At 40.1% G+C, this 21,932-nt stretch overlaps 1 protein-coding gene across 1 annotated transcript in view; it reads right to left on the reverse strand.

Annotated features, from left to right (window-relative positions):
- Window positions 1–3,117: 3,117 nt before the first annotated feature.
- DTWD2 (DTW domain containing 2) overlaps window positions 3,118–21,932 on the reverse strand; it is a 525,766-nt gene continuing 506,951 nt past the window's right edge. Inside the window, exons 24-29 of the mRNA XM_053220002.1 lie at window positions 20,650–20,695; window positions 14,722–14,895; window positions 14,408–14,500; window positions 12,763–12,879; window positions 12,103–12,237; window positions 3,118–4,054 (exon numbers count right to left, since the gene is read on the reverse strand). The gene's annotated coding sequence lies outside the window, so the exon portion shown is untranslated. The remainder of the gene's footprint in view (window positions 4,055–12,102; window positions 12,238–12,762; window positions 12,880–14,407; window positions 14,501–14,721; window positions 14,896–20,649; window positions 20,696–21,932) is intronic.

A 21,932-nucleotide genomic window follows, 5' to 3' on the forward strand; every position in this document is an offset into this window, starting at 1 on the left:
CACACACACACACACACACACACACACACACATATATATATATAATGAAAAGCAAGGAGAAAAACATGGGGTCTACTAACACTTAGGAGAGGACGCAAGTGTGCTGAAATCACCACAGTACCCAAATCTTATACTATGTGGTGTATATGTAACACTTCTTTCTCTGGGCCATATCGGCCTTCCTGCAGACAGTGTGAATTAAGGATTAGAGCTCAAAGTAGGCAAGGGTGCCCAGCAGATGGAAAGTGTTGTAGCAAACACATGCTTGCTGTCGGAAAGGTTTAGGGGGTTCTTACTCCTGGCCCCTGACTGTAACTTGCCATAAGCTTGCAGAGGTTATTTTTGTTTGTTGTTTCTTTAGTTTTCTAAAATAGCAAAGGAAATCCATATTACAAGCAGCAGACTACCAAGAAGAGAATTGTAGGAGCAAAATTGACACTGTGTGTTACTGTGGAAGTAAAAAACAGTGTATCAAAGAATGATGAATCATATCAAATGCCGCTGATAGGTCAAATCAAGTGGATTGAGAATTCATTACTGGGCTCTTCAGTGAGCTGGTCCCTGGTGGTCCCTTCCCAAAGCAGTTTTTACAGAGTGGTATGAAAGGATCTGAACAGACGGACTGCAAGGACAAGAGGAGGAACACAATTGGAGACCATATGTATACACAGCCTTGTTCGAGGAATTTTGCTGTAAAGGGGAGCAAAGAAATGGGGTGTAATGGGTGTAATGGGGTAATTGGTGGGGGAGAAAGGAATAGATTTTTTTAAGATTGGAAAAGTTATAGGATTAGTGTGTTTTTCAAGGGATAATCCCACCGGGGGTGAGGCATTTATGATGTAGGAGAAGAATTATTGGTACAGCATTCTAGAGTACATGAGATGGGACAGCTTTTGTGCACAACTCAGAGAGTTCATGTTATGAAACATGAGAAGACAGCATGTGGTGCTGGGGGGCTGTGGGAGCTCTCTTCCCATTTCAACTTTCTCAGGAAAATGGGAAGCAAGGACATCTGGGAAGGGGGTTGAACTTAGAGGGTAAGGAGCTAGAAGAAAGTGCAAGATGAGGAAGGAGAGTGGGCAAAGGGCTGGATCCTGGCGGGCAGGGGCATATGAGGTTTGCACACACTGAGAGGGTGGCAGAGTTCTGTTTTTGTGTTTTGTTCTGTGTTTTCTCTAGCCACATTCCTTTACACAGGTGCAGAGTTGATCTGGGGGCTGGATTTTGCCTGCATTGTAGTTTTGCCAAATGAGTCTGATAAAGCAAGAGGGGTTCGAGGGCATCGGGGATGTTTGCAAAAGGATATGATGAGAAAGGCTGACCACGACGTACACTTAAAAAGGACACTGAGACAGTTCCAAGAAGATAAACACATGCTGTAGGAACAACCTGAACTCTGACTCCACTTTTATATGAGATAGCATTTGAGAACAAAAATGTATTCATTTTCTTTCCAACATAGAACAATAATATATTATTCCTACACAATAACCTTCACAGAACCCATTTTGAAATGCCACTTTAGGTTTATGATACGCATTTATTTCCAACAACACCCCTTCATGCAAAAAAAGCAGACAATGAAGAGATAAGCATACAAATATCACAATGAAAAAATTGCTCTTTTTAAAAACAGCCACTCTCAATTTCTAGAAGGCACTATATTTTCCTTCTCTTCATTCAGCATGGAATAATATTCACTGATGTTCTTTCTCTAAAGGTAACTTTGTACATTTGTATATTCTCCACCCACCCCCCCCCACCCCCGCCGCCATGATTCCTATCTTCTTTTCATCAGCAAAGTTGTTAATAGAAGTTCCAGGAACTTTTTTTTTCTTCACTGCACACTGAGAAGACATCACAGGAAAATTGTTCCACCACATAAATACACCTCACAGTGTCTAATGCTGTCCAATTCTTACAGTCACCGCTGACTTAGCTACATATAATATGGCTGCAGCTCACATACACCCACCTGTGGAGTAAAAAAGCAGCTTATCCCCCCAAGAGGGTATCGGACTCAGATGAATAGGCCCATGTTCACACGATGCCGATGTGTTATCAGAATTATCTTATCATTGGACTTAAAAAAACATTTTAACGCATTATATTTCAGAAAGCTACAATCTTATGTCAGATAGGTAGATAGACAAATGAGAATTTCTTGCATGCTAGAATTGCAGTTCAATCCTTTTGAAGTTTTTATGTTGGCTTCTTTTTTCTCTTTCCATCTAGACAATCCCTTATGCCCATATGTGTTTATGGCACAAATCTATTTGTGTATAATGTCTCCCTCTGCTCCACTGTCACCCCGCGTATGTTAGACGACAATGCCTGTGTGCAGGAGGGATCTTTGTGAACTGGACTACAACTAGAAAGAACATTCACGCTGAGTCCAACAGGAAGGGGAAAAAAATAGTCATCATTTAAAAGGAAGCAATGATCTCTACACTGCATTTTATTTCTCTTTACCTGGAAAAATCTGAACAAAATTGGAAACAATGTTCTACAGACTTCTGGAGCTTGTTAAAAAGGAGAACCAAAGACATTTGTTAGTTAGTTCTTTTTTTTTTTTTAATGTTTATTTATTTTTGAGAGAGACAGAGACAGAATGCGAGGGGGGGTGAGGCAGAGAGAGAGGGAGACACAGAATCTGAAGCAGGCTCCAGGCTCTGAGCTGTCAGCACAGAGCCCGATGTGAGGCTCAAACTCACAAGCTGTGAGATCATGACCTGAGCCCAAGTCGGACGCTCAACCAACTGAGCCACCCAGGGGCCCCAGTTAGTTCTTTTTTAATCACAGATATTACCCCGTTATCATTTGTTGCTGTGACTTAACATACTAAAAGAAAGAAATTCAAAACATTATAAAATAAGGTTTCAAAAAAATTTTGGGGTGCCTGGGTGGCTCAGTTGGTTAAGTGTCTGGATCCTGACTGTGGCTCCGGTAATGATCTCATGGCTGGTGAGTTCAACCCCACTTTGGGCTCTGTGCTGACAGTGTGGAGCCTGCTTGGGATTCTCTGTCTCCCTCTCTCTCTGCCTCATCCCTGCTTGCACTCTTTCTGTCTCTCAAAAATAAATAAATAAACTTAACCAAAATAATTTTTTTTTTAAAAATTAAAAATAAAAATAAAATCAAACTGGCCTCTCTTTTTCTGCATAAGAGAAGATGAGTCTTTCATGACACGGTTGACAGCATGAAGCGTGGTGCATGTAGAAAAAAGAGCACCACGATAAACATTCACAATACTGTTACCACGCTGTTGACCAGCTTGTAAGCTAATTTGAAGGGTAAAATGTGGGTCTGGGATTTATGCCTTGTATAAAAAATAATCAACTTTCATTATTTCTGTGAGTCATAGCATTTTAATTTTTTCTAATTAGATGTGATTACTATTCTTCCTCGCAGCAGGATGGCAAAGAAGCGTAAAAAAACACATACATAAGGGGGAAAATGACACAAAGGAAAACTAAGGACGTCGTTAGTAAATAAGAGAGCTTTTTTGTTCTCAGGTGGCAGTGGCCATTCCCTTGGTGGGAAAAATGGACACTGTGACAAAGCATGGTGGGTAATTATTCTCTTTTTAAAATATTCTTTTGCAACATGTGGATCAAGGTCCAAGGACAGAAATCATTTCCAAGTGGAGAACAAAATAATGTCAGAGTTCACACATTTTGATTAGGGTTATTCAGCTGATCAGAATAAATTGCCTTCTAAATATTACGAATCATGTAGTTTTTCACCAAATAGTCTTCTCTTTCTTTTATCTGTACCTTCTGGTAAATGGAAACCAGACTATTCTATAGAAATCAAAGAAGACACCTTCCAAATCCAAAAGAATCAAAGATGCGAAGTTCTAACTGCAACGTTGAGAAATGTTCCCCTAAAGATCCATCACAGAAGCAAAAGGTACATGAAAGATTCCAGATGCCCTCATTCTTCATTTAATGATGTGTTTTATCAAAATTATTTATTCACATAGAGAAATTCTTTACACATATGTTCTTTTGCGGGTGAGTTTGTCAAGGAGTACTTTCTTCCCATGTAGGTTCTGCAAAATCAGTTGTGAAAGTAGGTTAATTGGTAAACTTAGGTTCAGACAACACAAATGTAAGGAATTATTTCACAATTGCACAGTCTGCTTGTCATACAAATCATACAATTCTTTTGTGGAAAATGATCTGTTTTGATACCCAGATTAATTACTTAAGCTGTCTACACTGATCAAATCAACTGGAAAACGTTCATTTTAATTCTCTTCTTCCCTTTATGTTCTGCAGAGAACAGAAAAAGTCAATAAACCAAAATAGTTACGTTTTACTAATTAATTTTATAAAGATTCACCTTTTAAATGCTGTTTTATGCGGTTCAATCTGCATAACATGAAATTGGAAATTTTATACAAATATATTTCACAACATAAGAGAATAATCCCCCAGGTCATTATTTTATTCCCAAATTTATGGCTCCCAAACTCAGATAAATCCTGGACAAGCAACAAAGATTACCCAGATTACCAAAGTTTTCCTAATTGGCAATTCATAATTTCCAGCTGCTCTGAACAAAACCTATCACCCATTGAAATGTTGACATTTTCTGCCTCATTAAAACCTTCTGCAATATTCTGTGTGAATAGATTGTTCAATTAGCCATTATTTCTGAAGATATACAGAGAGGTGATAAATGATTAGGACGCCAAATACAATTTGTGGTGTCAAAGCAAGCCTATTTTTACTGTATACAGTATATTCATTATTAGACCACATGGGACTCAGATCGTGACGGTCAGGTAGAGTTTGTTATCCCATGGAACACGTTACATTTTGTACCTTAAAATGGAATTTTGTTATGGTTTTGGCTTTCCTTCCCATGAAATCATCATTCTTCTCTTTTACATATTTTCACAATTACTAAAGAATTTTAAGCATTTCTTTTCCAAGTAAGCTCTAGGCCCAACATGGGGCCTGCACTCACAACCCAACATCAAGAGTCTCATGCTTTCCTGACTGAGCCAGCCAGTCTCCCCCATCTTAAGGATCTTCTATAACCAAATTAGCAGATCTTCTTACAAATCCCTTGATAAAATTTTAGTGAGTTCAATATAATTTACTTTTATGTTGGGCAAAATCTGTACAATAATGAGTGACTGCATTTTTTGTGCACCCACCGTATGGATCTCATCACTGTAGAGATAGATGTGCATAAAAGATAAAGATCACTAATTAGTAATTTCTGGATTTGGGGTCTATGCTGTAAAATGTAAGAGAGAATTTCCCAGAATAAAAAAAGGAATTACACTTAATGGGAGTCTGACTCACACAACTCCAACCTGTTTTTTATCCATTAAAAAAAAATTTCATTATATATCAAAATTAATAAAATCAACATAAAATTACATTTTGTAGAGAAGTATCTGTTTTCAGCTACCATAAAGTCACAGCCCTTGGCATGATGGTACATATGATACAAAGGTAAAATATGTCCACAATATTTAAGGTTTGTAAGGTAGGGTTTTTTTTTTCTGATGACTAGAATACTACAATTGTTATACAGTCAGAGAGCGCATTAAGCCATAATATATTCCATATTTACATAGTATGTTTAGGGGCTCTAAGGATTTCTGACAGGGAGACTATTCCACATTTGCTAATGTTTTACTTCACTAACTTCTAATCTTATTTAAGAGCAACATAACTACAATAATTTTTGTAGTGATATGTATTTGTCACTTCTATTTTTTTCCACCAAATTCTTGGAGTTCCTTTAACCCATCCTCTTGGGGAGGGGTTAATGTAGGACTCTAAGGAAACAACATGGACGATATTACAATAAAAAGAATATGAAATCTAAATTACTGGGTTCAGGTGGTCTCTTCTTGAGTCTGGTTCTACTAATAAAGTCAAATAAGCCATAAAGATTCACCTTTCCTCAACATTTTCTTCATGGTATGTAACAGGAACATAATAATATTTCTTACAGGGGTGCCTGGGTGGCTCAGTTGGTTAAGCATCCATCTTCAGCTCAGGTCATGATCTCTCGGTTCATGGGTTCAAATCCCACGATGGGCTCGGTGCTGACAGCTCAGAGCCTGGAGCCTGCTTCAGATTCTGTGTGTGTCTCTCTCTCTCACTCTGCCCCTCCCCTGCTTGTGTGCGTGCTCTTTCAAAAATAAATAAGCATTTCTAATAAAATAAAATTAAAAAATAATATTTCTTACAACGCAATACAAATATAATTCTATTGACATGTAAAAATAAATTTTTGCTGATACTTTTAGATGAAATCCATCTATTCCAGACAGAAGAGTATTTGTGCTTTACTCCATCCTAATGGCAACCAGTGTATTGTAACGGCATTTGGACATACCCGGATATTTAAAGGTGAGGCTAATTTTCATACGTGGCTTTAGAAAACCATTTCTTCATAACTTTCAGTACCAGATCACCTTCCACATGTTTTTGTTACCTATGTTTAAGATCTAAGGTCATGACTATCAAAGCCAGTGCCTGGTTGCTATATTGTGTTCCCTTGATATTTCATCTACAAATAACCTACCTTTCTCCTTTCTACGGGTCTGTACTGTAAGGCAATGCAGCATAGAGTGTATTGAACTCCATGGTACAACAGACTGCTCCACAAAGCCAAACCCTGAGTTCTCCTTATAAAGAAGTTCTCTCCCTGAACATTCTCTTTGCTATTAAACCTGGAAGTCCCAACCTCTGGTGCAGACGCTGATTAGCTTGCACAGAGTTATACTTTGGATTCAGGTAGCCATATTTTGGGAGGCCATCCCTGTTCTACCAATGTCTCATCTGGCATCTTCAAAACTTTACAGCTTTATTGAGGTATAATGGACACATAAAACACTGCATATATTTAAAGACCATAATTTGATTAGTTTTGACATATGTATACACTCGTGAGATCATCACCACCCTTATGATGAACATTGTCTATCATACCCACAGTTTCTTTGAGCCCCTTTTCTATCAATCTTTACTGCCCTTCCACGACTCCCCCCAAACCCACCCCAGGCAACCAATGATCTGCTTTACATCACATGGACTAATTTTCATTCTCTAAAATTATATATAAGTGGAATCATATGATACGTAATCATTTTTGTAGGTAGGCACTTAGCTTCTTTCACACAACATAATTATTTAGAGACTCATTTATAATGTTGTGTATTTTAAAAGTTCACTGTTTTGGGGGTGCCTGGGTGGCTCAGTCATTTAAGCAACTGACTCTTGATTTCAGCTCAAGGCATGATCTCTGCGTTCATGAGACTGAGCCCAGAGTCAGGCTCTGCACTGACAGTGTGGAGCGTGCTCAAGATTCTCTCTTCCTCTCTCTGAGCTACCCCCCACCCCCACTCAGTCGTATGCTCTCCCTCTCTCTCTCTCAAAATTAATAAACATTTTTTAACTGTTGAAAAAAATAAAAGTTCACTCTTTTTAAATCATTGATTATTTTTCCATCATATGGATATACCACAAGGCATTTATCCATTTACCTCCTGATGGGTATATGGGTTGTTTCCAGTTTTTAGCTATTAAAAATTAAAGCTGCAGGGCGCCTGGGTGACTCAGTCAGTTAAGCGTCCAACTCTTGGTTTCGGCTCAGGTCACGAACTCATGGTTAATGGGTTTGAGCCTTGCATCAGGCAGCATGCTGTTGGTACAGAGCCTGCTTGGGATTCTCTCTCTCCCTGTCTCTCTGCCCCTTCCCCGCGCTCTCTCTCTCTCTCTCTGTCCCTCTCCCCAAAATAAATAAATAAACTTAAATTTAAAAAAATTACAGTTCCTATGAACATTTATGCAAATCTTCATGCAGTCAAATGTTTTCATTTCTCTTGGATAAATGCTTAGGAGTAGAATATCTGTGTCATCTAGTAGGTATGCTTTTTGCTTTTCAAGAAATTGGCAAACTTTTTTCCGAAATGGTTCACCATTTACATCCCCATCTGGGTGTATGAGAATTTCAGTTCTTTCGGGTCATTACCCACTCTTAAAATAGTGTTTTAATATTAGGGATTCTAGAAGCTTTATATGAACAACTCTTTGGGGTTTTAATTTACATTTCCATAAAGAACTCTGAATATTGAGCAACCTATAAAGTATTAATATGATATCCATATATCTTCTTCAGTAAAGTAGTCAAATCTTTTAGCGATTTTTAAATTAGGTTTTTGTCATATTAATTTTGAATTGTAAGTGTTCTCTACATAGCCTAAATGTAAGCCCTTGGTCAAATACCTATTTTAAAAACATTTTTCCCAATGACTTGTCTTTTTATTTCTGTAAAAGTGTCCTATAAAGAACAAATGTTTTAGTTTCAGTGAAGTTCTATTTAATCACTTTTTTCTACAGTTCATGCATTTGGTGTTCAGTGTAACATATCCTGGCCAAACCTAAGCCAATCTGGCTTTCTGTTGCTTAATGTTAGTATGTCACATATTATCTTATCCTTTTACTTTTAGCCTATTTGTGCCTTTACACTTAAAATGTGTGTCTTGTAGGCAGACTGCATTTTAACTTTTAATTTTAATTTTAAAGACTTGCTTTTTAAATTTAATATATGGCTCTATGCCCTTTAATTGGACTGTCCAGCCATATGCATATTACATAGCTATTGACAGGATTGTGGTTAACGCGACTATCTTGCTTATTATTTTTTATGTGCCCCACTTACTTTTTGTTCCATTTTCTCTCCTGTTCAGTCTTCTTTGGATAAAATATTTTTATTATCCCATTTTATCTCCTTTATTGATCTAACAGCTATACCTTGTTGTGGACTTGTTTTTGTTTATTGGTTTGTTTTGGTTTTTTAGTGGATGCCTTGGAGATTTTACTGTATCTCTTTAACTTACCGTAGTCTACTTTCAATAACAGGACCTTACCATGATACACTTACATTCCTCTTGAGGAATGGCTCGTCTCCCAGCCTCTGCTCTCTTATAGTCAAGAGAACAAACACGCTTCTATGTACTTCTGCATACATTATAAATTCCAAAATTCAGCCCTGTTAATTTTATTTTTTTAATGTTTATTTCTGGGAGAGAGACAGAAACTGAGTGTGAGTGGGGGAGGGGCAGAGAGAGAGAGAGACACAGAATCCGAAGCAGGCTCCAGGCTCCCAGCTGTCAGCCTGATGAGGGGCTCGAACCCATGAACCACAAGATCATGACCACAAGATCATGACCTGAGCAGAAGTCAGACGCCCAACCCACTGAACCATCCAGGCGCCCCTCAGCCTTGTTAATTTTAAACACTGCACTATATTGTAAAGAGATTTGTAAAATGAAACAAAAACACAGCTTTTATATCATTGTATCACTTCCAGTGCTAGTCCTTCCTTTATGTAAACTGGGATTTGTATCTGGTAACATTTTTCTTCTGTCCAAAGGATTACCTTTACCATTTTTAGAGTAAAAGTCTAACAGTAATTAACACGTTCAGCTTTTGTATGTCTGAAGGAGGCTTTGTTTCCTCTTCCTTTTGAAAGATACTTTCACTGGACATAGAATTCTAGGTTGACATGTTTTTGTTTGTTTAAATCTCAAAAAGGTTGCTGTATTTTTTTCTGGCTTCTGTTATGAAAAAATTGGCTCTTGTTCTTACCCTTGTGCTCTGTACACAATGTATCTTTTCTTAAGTGTTTTTAAGATTTTCTCCTTGTGACTGGTTATAAACAATTTGAATAGAAATTTTATGGTACACTTTCATTTTTGGTTTTATTTGTAGTAACAACTTGCTGAAATTTTTGGACCTCTGAGTTTATTACCTTTATCAACTTTAGAAAAATTCTGGCCACTGTTTTTTAACTAATAAACTTTATTTTGGGGAGAAGTTTTAGGTTCACGGCAAAATTGAGAAGCAAATGAAGAAACATCCCACAGAGCCTCCTGTTCATTCCCCCACTATGGACTTGCCACACCAGATTGCTACATTTGTTGCAATTAGTGAATCCACATTGACACATGGTTACCATTCAAAGCTTACTGTCAGAGTTTAATCTTCACTGTAGTATCACTCAAAATAGTTTCACTGCCCTAAAAATCCCCTTTGTTATGCTAGTTTATTCCTTCCTAGGATGGAACCACTGGTGACCACTCATCTTTTTACTGTCTCCACATGTTTGCCTTTTCCAGAATACCATATAACTGGAATCATACAGTATGTAGCCTTTCAGAGTGACTTCTTTCACTTAGAAATACACATTTAGTTTTTTTTCCCATGTCTGGCTTGGTAGGTCATTTCTTTTTAGCTGAATAATATTCCATTGCCTGGAGGTACCACAGTTTATTTATCGATTCATCTATTTTCCAGTTTGGGGAAATTGTAAATAAAGCTTCTATAAACATCTCTGTGCAGAGTTTTGTGTGGAAATAAGTTTTCGTTCATCTGGATAAACATCAGGGAGTGCAGATGCTGGATTGTATGGTAAGAATATGTTCAGTTTTGTAAGAAACTGTCAAACTGTCTTCTAAAGTGGTTGTACCATTTTTTTCATTCCCACCAGAAGTGAATGAGAGTTTGCATTATTCCACATCCTCATCAGCATTTGTTGTTGACATTTTGGGGGGTTCTAGCCATTGGTTGGTGTGCATGTTGAATGTCTTTTCATATGCTTACTTCCCATCTGTATATCTTCTCGGGGGAGGTGTCTGTTCATCTCCTTTGCCCATTTTTAAATCCGGTTGCTCAGTTTCTTAGAGTTGAGTTCTTTGTGTATTTTGAATAACAGTCCTTTATCAGTTGTGTCTTTTAGAGATGTTTTCTCCTAGTCTGTGGCTTGTCTTCTCATTCTTTAGAGCCATTATTTTTCAAATAGTTTTCCTGTACTAACCCCCTCTGTTTGGGGAATTCTCTGTTACATTTACCTTAAAACACCTGAAGTCATCCCAGAGCTGATATGGTTCACCTTTTATTTTTTAAGTTTTTTTGAATGCTTATTTTATTTTTGAGAGAGACAGAGCATGAGCAGGGAAGGGGCAGAAAGAGAGGGAGACACAGAATCTGAAGCAGGCTCCAGGCCCTGAGCTGTCAGCACAGAGCTGGATGCAGGGCTCGAACTCACAAACTGTGAGATCATGACCTGAGCCGAAGTCAGACACTTAACGACTAAGCCCCATCTTTTGTTTATTTTTAAGTTTAGATGGTTTCTTTTCTTCTTTCATGTCCTCATATTCACTTATCTTTTCCTCAACAATGTGTGATCTGCAGTTAATCTACCATTAGTTTCCTCTAGTGTATTTTTCATCTCAGACTTTGTATTTTTTATCTAAAAGTTTGAGTAGCCCCTTTTTCATATCTTCCATATTTCTTTCATATGGTCATTATTTCCTCTACCTTCTTGAATATATGGAGTCTATTTATAATAAATCTTAATCTCTGTGCCTATTTTTATACTGTCTGTGTCATCTTTCTCTCTTTCTGTTAATTTTTCTCCTCATTACAGGCTGCCTTTCCTTGCTTCTTTGCCTGACAAGTAATTTTAGATGAGAGGCCAAACTTTGCAAATTTCATCTTATTGAGTGTTGGGTATTTTTCCATACCTTTAAATATTCTTGAGTTTTATCCCAAGGTGCGGCTAAGTTACTAATACACAGTTTAAACCTTTCAAGGTTCTACTTCAAGCTTTGTTGGGTGAAACCACAACAGCTTTTAGTCTAGAACCAACTCTGATGTCCACACAATATAGGGTTTCTCTAAGCTATCTAGAAAAACACGAGGCCTTCCTCGCCCTGTGCAAGCTTTGTGAGTTGTTCAATCTTCCCTTTCCAGTAGTTCTTTCCCTGTCCTCAAATAGTCTCCTCAGATGCATGCACTGATCACTATCAGCTGAGGACTCAGGGTGAGCTGGGAGCCTTGAGATCTCCAGAGCTCGCTCTCCGTGCCCCTCTCATGTGGGGAGCAGCTCTCTCTTCTCCAATATTCTTCCCTGCAAATTTCAGCCACCTGGGCTTAACAAAATTTTGAAGTCTATCTCTCCTAACTCAGGGAGACTTCTGGACTCTATCTATCTTCCCCCTCCCTGTGCTATGGCATGGAAACTCTCTCTAGGAAGGAAGGTAGGACAATCATAGATACTTACCTTGTTTGTTTCTCCTCTATTGTGGATCAGTATCCTGTGCTGCCTGGTGTCCTGTTTCTGCAACCCATTGTTTGAATTATTTTTCTAGATTTGGTTATTTAACATGGATGGGCAAATGCAGTCTCCATTGCTCCACTGGGGACAGAAGCAGAATTCTGTCATTTTTACTGTAATGTAAAAACAATCTCTGTTATTTATTTGCCCCTCATAACAAGGCTTGGCAGGGAGGCTGAAGGACACTAGAACAGCTCCTCAGACTTAGAGGAGCTTAGGGTCTTAGGAGCTTAGAAGACCTTAGGGTCTTCAGGTGGTCCCAGAAGCCAGAGTCTGCAGTTGTCCCAACACCAAAGATCCTGACCAAAAGCAGTCACTTGGGAGAGGTTCTCATCAAAAAGTGCTCACTCAGTCAACCTGCAGAACACTCAGCTAGTGCAGCTAACTCACTGGTGCTGTGAAATCAAGCAAGAGGAAATTGCTAAAAGTGGGGTTAGGATAGGCAGTGTGTTGTAGGAACAGACAGAGCAAAGCACACTGGCTTCCAGGCCAGGACGGCCACCAAGATAGCCTCCAGCACCCTCACTTCTGCTGAGAAAGGCTTTGCATGCCCGACATGAAGCCCAGCACCCACCTGCCTTTCCTGCTTCGGGAGGCACTAATTACCCTTTGCCTTCTCCCATCAGGATATAGAAACACTGGGCCTTGCTTGCCAGGACCATGTTGATATAGTACAACTTGTAGATGAGGAAAAACAGGACTGGAGGCTGTCTGCCTCTTTATCTGGTAACAAATCAAGAGCTGGTGCTGTCGTGACACACAGAGACTTATTTCTTTCATCACCATTGCATTCGTCTATTAATTACTTTTCAAATGATACACGTGAATTGTCCAAAATGCAAAGAAAGATAAAGCTTAACATTAGAGGCATCCTCAGACACACACACACACACACACACACACACACACACAGCTCAGATATTGTTCTATAGACTTCCTGTCTTACACTGGAATATGTATGGTCTCACAAATATATAGGTGTGTATTTCTGCGTGTGTGTGTGTACTTTTTGAATTTGTTCGCTCACCTTCCTTTCTGACTATTTAAATAACTGCATAGTACAACATTCATTGATGGGCATAACAAAATATATCTAAACGTTCCTCAATAATGAAATATTTCAGGTGCTGAAAAATTTTGAGCATCATCAAATTGTTCTATACCCCTTTAAATGTCAAATTATATCGGATAAAATTTTCTATGCATTTTTTGTTAGACTATGCAAACTTCTACCTTTTGGTTGCTAGGCTTTCAGTGTAGCACCGTGAGTTAATATTCATATATCCTGAAGAGGTGAGAGGGAGTGTGTGTGTGTGTGTGTGTGTGTGTGTGTGTGTGTGACCACGGCCAGATCACTGCTACATGAGTTATTGCACATCTATGAGTTTTAGGCAGCTGCCGTCTCCTTAGCTGGCATAAGTTGTGGAGTTATAAAAGGCTTCACTCACCAAAATATCTCCTCTTGATTGGTCTGTCAGAAATTTCCAATTTTCCTGTCACTCCATAAAGCCCTTCTAAAGGTGCTCTGCATTTTAACTAGACTAAAATAGACTTTTCTTGAGAAGAGTAACATTATCAGAGATTAGTCTCTCAAATTATTCCATTAGGACCCATTATCATTGCAAAGAATGCAGGGTCCTGAGGGGATGGGACTTCAGATAGACAAGCTGTGATTGGCAGCAGAAGGACTGAGGTGTATGGAGAGGATGTTGACATGTTAGGTGCAGATATGTGGTCAAGTGACCACGGCTTTCAGCCTGAGCATCAGTAGAAGGACTTCTCAAAATATCATCATGATTCATGTTCACAGCAGCATTGAAGGGCTATGTCCAGAGGCCCTGTGCCACCTCTGTCTGCAGCAGTCTGGCCAGGAGAGGACTTGAGATAGAGAAGGTGAAGGAGTCCATTTTTATTCTTTTCTACATCCTCCCACAGTGCATGCATCCTGGCTCTAGAAAGCAAACCGTTAAGGCTTTTCTCAACAGCCGGAGAGCCAAGCAACTCTCAAATGGTGTTAGAACATATCATAACAGGGGCCCCTGGGTCCCTCCGTTGGCAAAGCTTCTGAGTCTTGACTTCGACTCAGGTCATGATCTAACGGTTTGCAAGTTTGAGCCCCACATCGGGCTCTGCACTGACAGTGCAAAGCCTGCTTGGGATTTTCTCTCTCCCTCTGCCCCTTCCCCACTTGCTCTCTATCTCTCTCTCTCTAAATAAAAGGTAATAATAATAATATAAACTTAGAACATACCAGAACATACATGGGTGGATGTGACGAGCAAATCTCCATCTTCCATTCAGACCAGGAGAATAGGGTCATTTGTGTCTTACAAAACAAGTTCTGCTATTACACAAAGAATAGTTAGTAACGATAACACAATCTCAGAGCAACTTGGTCTCAGAAATGTTTATCAAATATGTTTTATGATCCTGAGTACACAATGAAAAAGTCCGATGCATGAATCGTTTCTCTTCCACCTAGAGAAGAAACACTAATGAAGCAGGGGTCAAATATTGATATGCCTGCAGTCACAAAACCCTAGACCCTTTCCCAGTTCATCTCACCAGTAATTTATTCACCGCTGTCAACTGCAGAAAGGGCAAACTCCTCACCGCCGAGACCTTCCCTCTTTCCTCTCAAGTTCTTCTCGCAAAACTGTTCAGTATCTCTTATCTGGCGATTCCGCTGCGGAGTGCCCACACAAAACTTCCAGACTGGTGAGCCTGCACCGACATCCGCTTAATTTTGAGCAAAGAGTAAGAACAAATATTATGTGGCTATTTTGGCATCTTACGGGGATCGTTGCTCTATGTTAATTCCACTATTCCGTCCCTTATTAGGAATCAAAAGCGGACACAAGACAGAAAGGGAAGAGAGGCGGAAATAAAACAGAAAGGTTTTTCAGCTCACCATCTTAAGAGTCACTAGCACTATGTGCGAAACATTGTGGCGCAAGAAAGTTTAAAATTCTTAGCTAGAAAACAACTATGTTGAACTAGTTAATAGTTGTACTGTAGTGCCTGAGCACACATGCTGTGGAATCCGACTGGCCAAATTAACTGGCTCCACATCTCACCAGCTGGGCGACCTTGGCCAGTCACTTCACTTCTCCACGCCTTGGCTGGCCAATCAGTAAAATGGGATGACAATAGTACCTCCCTCACAAGGATTGTGAAAATTAAATCATATAAGTAAAACCCATTAGAAATGGGTCAGACTCGGGGCGCCTGGGTGGCTCAGTTGGTTAAGCATCCGACTTTGGCTCAGGTCATGATCTCACAGTTTGTGAGTTCGAGCCTCATGTCGGGCTCTGTGCTGACAGCTGGGAGCTTGGAGCCTGCTTCAGATTCTGTGTCTCCTTCTCTCTCTTCCCCTCCCTAACTTGTGCTCTGTCTCTCTATGTCTCTCAAAAAATAAATAAATGTAAAAAAATTTTTACAAAAAGAAATGGGTCAGACTCATGGAAAGAGCTTTATAAATGGTAGCTGCTGCCATTATTATATGTATTGTTATTATTATTATTATTATTATTATTGAGTCAGGAACTAAAAGGTGTGAAAACAATGAGAGAAACATAAAACATGGTCTCTGTTCCCAAGGACCTTCAATCCTACGAGGAATAAAAGCCCCACTGAAGCAACAGTGAGGGAACAAAAGGGCCATCGTTTGTACTTCTCATGACCAGTTCAATAAAAGCTCCAGGAAGGGCAGGCTCAGCCTGACCCACCCCTGCAGTCATAGGATTCTTGGATGGACATGCCCACAATTCAGGCCTTGAAGAATTAACAGGATTTCAAAAGTTGCTCTAGGCTTGCCCTTGGACATGTGGTCCCCAGATGTGTTTTGTTTGGCTTATGCAGGACTTTTAATACATTTTAATTAGTTGCCAACATTTAAAATTAGATCATCCTCCACCCTGCTTCAGCCATTTAATTACCTGCCTGGTTCTTGTCATGAGTTGAGTTTGCAACCCCTAATCTATGGACTTAACACCCATTCTTATTGTCACGAGTAACTATAAGCTTTGGTAAACATATTAGAATGATTTATTTTCTTCATATAACTCTGCGCCATGCATAATAGCAAGGGTTCATAAAAGTTCTTTTCTTTTTAAAAGTAGTTCTTTCTTCTTAGAAATGGATTTCTAACCAGGCCAGCTTGGACCAGATTTCAGGAAGAATTATAAAATGCATTATGATTTCTTCAACTGTTTTGTCTCTATTGTTCCTTTTTTATTGGGCTATTGGATTAGAGCTTGATGAGCTATCTTTTACAGGCAAAGAAAGCATAGGACCTTGCAGTGCACGGGGAGAACCTATAACTCACTTGAAAACATTGATAACACGGCAAAAACTTCCTAAGAGACCAAGTCCTGATTTGACCTTGGTTGGAGCTACAAGGGCTGCCAGGATGCATTTGGGAAAGGAAGGAGAAACACCAAAGCTTATGCCTACATGCTATTCTGACCACCTCCTATTCACCCTGTTGGTGAAGTAGGGATCCCAGGCCCTAAAAGGTATGAGATGGTCAAATGCACAGTCCCCAGTAATGGCAGTGGGTCACTTACAATACTCCCAGCCTGGGGGAGGAGGGCACTACACGGCATGCAAGGCCCACATGGGAGTTGCATGCAAGGCCCACATGGCAAGATGAACCAGCAGGGGCCATGAGACGTAGGCTCTGTAGTGGCAAGAGTGGGAGGTGACCCCTGGTCCCTACAGAAGGATGGAATTGTCTTGGTAATTTTGCTGGCCTACAGAAAAGTGAACCTATTAGGTTGAAGTCCAGGTGGGGGACAGTGAGGCCAGATGATAGGGAACTACCCAGTGTGAGATTTCTCACTTGTTGGGGACAGACCTGAGGAAAGCAGGGAACTCCCAGTGAGGCTCTGGTGGGGGTGGGGGGGCGGCTCAGAGACATCAAAGCAATGCATGGAATTTCAGGCTTTCCAATGTGCATGAGAACATTTAAAAATATTTATTCTCATGGTTTTAATTTTTTTTTACATTTATTTACTTTTGAGAGAGCTCACGAGTGGAAGAAGGACAGAGAGAGGGAGACTGAGGATCTGAAGCAGGCTCCATGTGCTGTCAGCACAGAGCCCAATGCAGGGCTCACACTCACAAACCATGAGATCATGACCTGAGTCAAAATCAAGAGTTGGCCACTTAAGTGACTGAGCCACCCAAGTGCCCCATCTTGATATTTTAAAATCATGTACAGAACAGTATAAGTTTCTAACTAGTGGTTTTCATGCACAGATTATATTTCTTTTTTTTTTTTTTTTACGTGTATTTATTTTTGAGAGACAGAGACCGAGCATGAGCAGGGGAGGGGCAGAGAGCGAGGCAGACACAGAATCCAAAGCAGGCTCCAGGCTCTGAGCTGTCAGCACAGAGCCCAGTGCTGGACTTGAACTCATGAACTGCAAGATCATGACCTGAGCTGAAGTCGGACGCTTAACTGACTGAGCCACCCAGGTGCCCTGTGACTATATCTCTTTTAGTATCAAGGTGTTGGATCTCAAACACACTTTTTTGATGGGCTATCATACACAGCTCTTTCCCTGTTTACAATATTGTAATATGAATGCATCCTTTGTATAATTGTGTATCAGATCAAGTCAGACCATGCCTCATCGGGGCTTCTCTTTTATTTTTCCCACAGGCCACGCTGGGTAAGTTCAAAGATACAGGTTCCACAGCCCAAACCTCCATTTCCAATCATTGTTCGTTATAATTCTTTATAACATTTCCTTCAAAATCACCTTGGTTTCACTACTTTAAAATTGCCTTTTTATGATCTACAGAAGATGATTCACACTCACATCATGGCTACCTGAAAATCTGACATTCTCCACAGAGAAGTAACACATGTCCTCCATGCCTGCCCAGAGGGAAAAATATAAAGGAATACAGCATTCCCTTCACTATGAGAGATTTGGGGGGCTTTTTTCCAGTATGTTTTTTTGAAAAATTGGCCAAGCCTATGTCAGTTGTCTTTTTAGTCTTAAATGCTATTAATGGTATAATGCCAGTCACATCTCCCTGTCAGATCTGAGGCAATTCATTGTATCGAAAAATCCTTTTTTTATCCTATTTTACCGTAACATGCTTCAACTTGGCTATCTTTCCTTACTGTCTGACAGATGTCTGTACTTTCTTCTCTGAAGTAATGTGAGTCCGAGGATATGCCTCTGCCTCTTCACTGTGAAGTATGAGGCCTACCTTCCTCCCTGTCTCTCGTTTCTAGTGACTTCCTTGATCGTCAGCTTGTCAGTCCTGCTGTCTGCGTGTCCAGCATCTCCAGGTATAGCAGCTTCCTATCTTCTCCAGGCTGACTCCACTCTTCTTGGTGGGGTTGTGTCTGACTACAGCACATTTTCTCAGCTCATGTTCTGCAGAGCAGGGGAGACCAGGCGCTGGAACAGACCTCACAGGGTCCAGGCAACATAAACTGCCTCACAGCCAGGTCCTCAGAAAGAGAACTCAAAAGGGGTTCTCTTGAGGTATAGGTATAAGTGGCTTTGTTCCAACCACCCTAGAGTTCACGTCCATAGACCAGAGGAACCTGTGTACTCTGAAAATTCCGGGACCATTTTCTCACATCACCACTGGATTCAACTTCCCTTCCTGGTCTACAGAGGAATGTAGAGGCAAAAGTTATGCCCACCATTCAGCTGGGGAGAAAGAAGACACCATACAGGTTGGTCTCACCAACAACAAGCTATCCAATTTTGGTAAAGGAAAGAGTAGCCATTTTTCTATTTCACAACTGGAGGTGGTCAAGTTCTCCTAGTGTGTGACATTACGCATTTGGATAACTTCTTGAAGAACACCTTGATATGCTTCAATCTGTGCCTCCTGCTGTGACTCACTCTGGGAGGCTTAGTGGAAAGAGTGTAGCATAGCCACTTTGTGTTCTGTATATCATCTTCCAGATTTCTCTTTTGCTTTGCCCATCAGTCTCTTCTCCTCTTGAGAAGCTGAGAGAACAACTAATCTCCACAAACTGTCTCAGGGATTACAAGTTATGTCTCCCCCACTTTTCCTAACCTGCCACGCTGCCATGAACCCTCCATGGGAGATGGCTGCTATTAAGGTCTACGCTGTGCACAAGACATCCAAGTAAGACCCAGAATAAGTACTATAGAGTCGCGTACCAGTGACTTTCTTTTCCCAGTAACAAATTACTATGGTATGGACTATATTTACATACTTTATCCCAGCCTGAGATAGCTCCCTCCATGCCACATTCAACTGCCAAACATCTGTCAAGAGTGTCTTCCCATAGTATTGGTTAATTAGCTCTTCATTCAGGTGAACTGTATATCTAAAAACGGGCTTTTGTCCATACAATTATAACACAGCCTTACCATAAATGTTTTTCAAGCTGAAAATACTTGTATCCACTCTTCCTACATCAGTCCCCTAATGGCCAAGACAGTGGACAACAGTGATCTCCAACAAATCTGGAACAAAAACTAGGGGTCATATATTTAAATCTCATTCAACATTAAAAAAAATTTTTTTTAATGTTTATTTATTTTTGAGAGAGATGGAGACAGAATGGAAGTAGGTTAGGGGCAGAGAGAGAGGGAAACACAGAATCCAAAGCAGGCTCCAGACTCTGAGCTGTCAGCACAGAGCCTGACGTGGGGCTCAAACTTGTCAACTGAGAGATCATGATCTGCACTGAAGTCAGATGCTCAACCAACTGAGCCACCCAGGTGCCCCTCATTCAACATAATTATTGATGCCCTCTTTTTTTTTCTGTTTTAACCAGGCCAGTTTACTGTAACTCACGTGATACTTTCCAAAGCACCGCACTTATAATCTGGATGTGGTTTAAAAACCAGAAGTTTTCCAAAGTAAACTTCAGGGGTTCATTCATCTCCCGATCTCTATATCACACCCCCTTCTCACTCGCCTTTGAAGAGAAATTTCATGTCTGTAAAACCAAGAATAACGATTAGCAAACTCAGTCACTCTTGTCACATTGATATATTTATGGCCAAATAAATTTATTTTTAAACTAATTTTGACTTATTCTGATATAGTCATCACTGCTTGTCAGTAAGTGGTAATATATACGGCTTTCACACATTCATAAAGATTTCAGTGTTGTTAAATTTTAGAGCGAGAGCTTAATACTGGGAGAGAAATTTTTTTTCGATGAGGGACAAGGATTCCATATGCTAAAAATGACCTTTCATTTCACAATAGGGCTCAGGCCAGGACTCTCTAGTCACACTTTGTACATCAGGTTGGAGGAATGAGATCAGACTCGAGGCCCAAGGGCAATGGGGTCATTCCTGCAGGATTTGAAAGGCCGGGACTAAGAATCCAGATAGAAAGCTCATGAGGACACAACAGGATAAATAACAAGGGGATGGAGTGGATAAGGAAGGTGGTGATACAAGTCCCCGGGGCCCTATTGTCTATCCCTTCAAAAACGTACTATCATATTAGAGTTCACCAAAAACCCCCTACCTGCACCGGCTCCACGTTCACGCTGCATCTCACCTCAGTCTGGCAGCTGAGAGGAAGAAATGAAGTACAGTAAAACCTTGGTTTGTGAGCATAATTCATTCTGGAAACATGCCTGTAATCCAAACCACTCGTATATCAAAGTGAATTGCATGAACTGTTGGCTCAGTTGTGATCATGTGACATTCAGCGTCATGTAAGACTCGCATTGCAAGACATCACTCATTTATCCAGTTAAAATTTATTAGAAACGTTTGCTCGTCCTCTGGAACACTCACCAAACAAGTTACTCAATCCAAGGTTTTACACATGTTGGTGGTACTGGAGCCCCTTCCAAGTTCCCCAGAGGACCCCTAAGGCAAATGAGAAGCTACGATCCTGCACCCCACACCCCACACACCAGTGGGCGCTTCCTGCAGGACAAAGACTGCTTGCTGCCCAACTTTTGATTTCTCCCATTGTCTGCCACACTTTTCTCTCAAAAAAGTCAAAGTCATGGATTTATTCTTTCTATTCTTCATTTTCCAGTTTTATTGAGATATAATTGACATGTAATACTGAAAGCCATGTTTTTTAACTCCTCTTCCTTTTTAAAAAAAAAAATATTATTCCTGGGGTACCTGGGTGGCTCAGTCGACTAAGCATCTGACTCTTGATTTCTGCTCTGGTCAGGATGTTATGGTTCGTGAGTTCAAGTCCTGTGTCGGGCTCTGCACTGGCAGTGCAGAGCCTGCTTGGGATTCTCTCTCTCCCTCTCTCTCTGCCCCTCCCCCATTCACATGTCTGTGCTCTCTCCCTCTCTCTCTCAAAATAAATAAATAAATGAAATTTTGAAAGAGGTAAAAAATATTTATCATTCCTCTTTCATGGAATTGCACTTTTTCCTTTTGAGGCAAAGTCACTTCTGAACCAAACTGGACAAACCACACATGACTTAAACATATGTTTTCCAAGCAGTTTTATTCTGTTCTCTGAGAAATTTAGCACCACTCTGCCGTCCTAAGTGGCATCAGAATACACTTTCACTACAGAACTGTCAGAATATAATACAGCCTGCAATAAAACCTAATCGGTAAATAAAGTAACAAAACCACTTCCTTTTCACAGGGGCAGCGCAGTCATATTTTAACACGTACTTCTGATGCAAGATCCTAATATCTTACTAAATACATTTATTTGCAGTTTGTACGCCTTATGCCCAGACCAGTGCATTATTTGAGTTTAGCTATAGTTTTTGTTAACATTTTAATCAAACTCATAAATAAAAGGGAGAAATCTGGCCAGTT

This window comes from Acinonyx jubatus, chromosome A1 (assembly GCF_027475565.1).
Source record: "Acinonyx jubatus isolate Ajub_Pintada_27869175 chromosome A1, VMU_Ajub_asm_v1.0, whole genome shotgun sequence".
Classification (NCBI taxonomy): Eukaryota; Metazoa; Chordata; class Mammalia; order Carnivora; family Felidae; genus Acinonyx; species Acinonyx jubatus.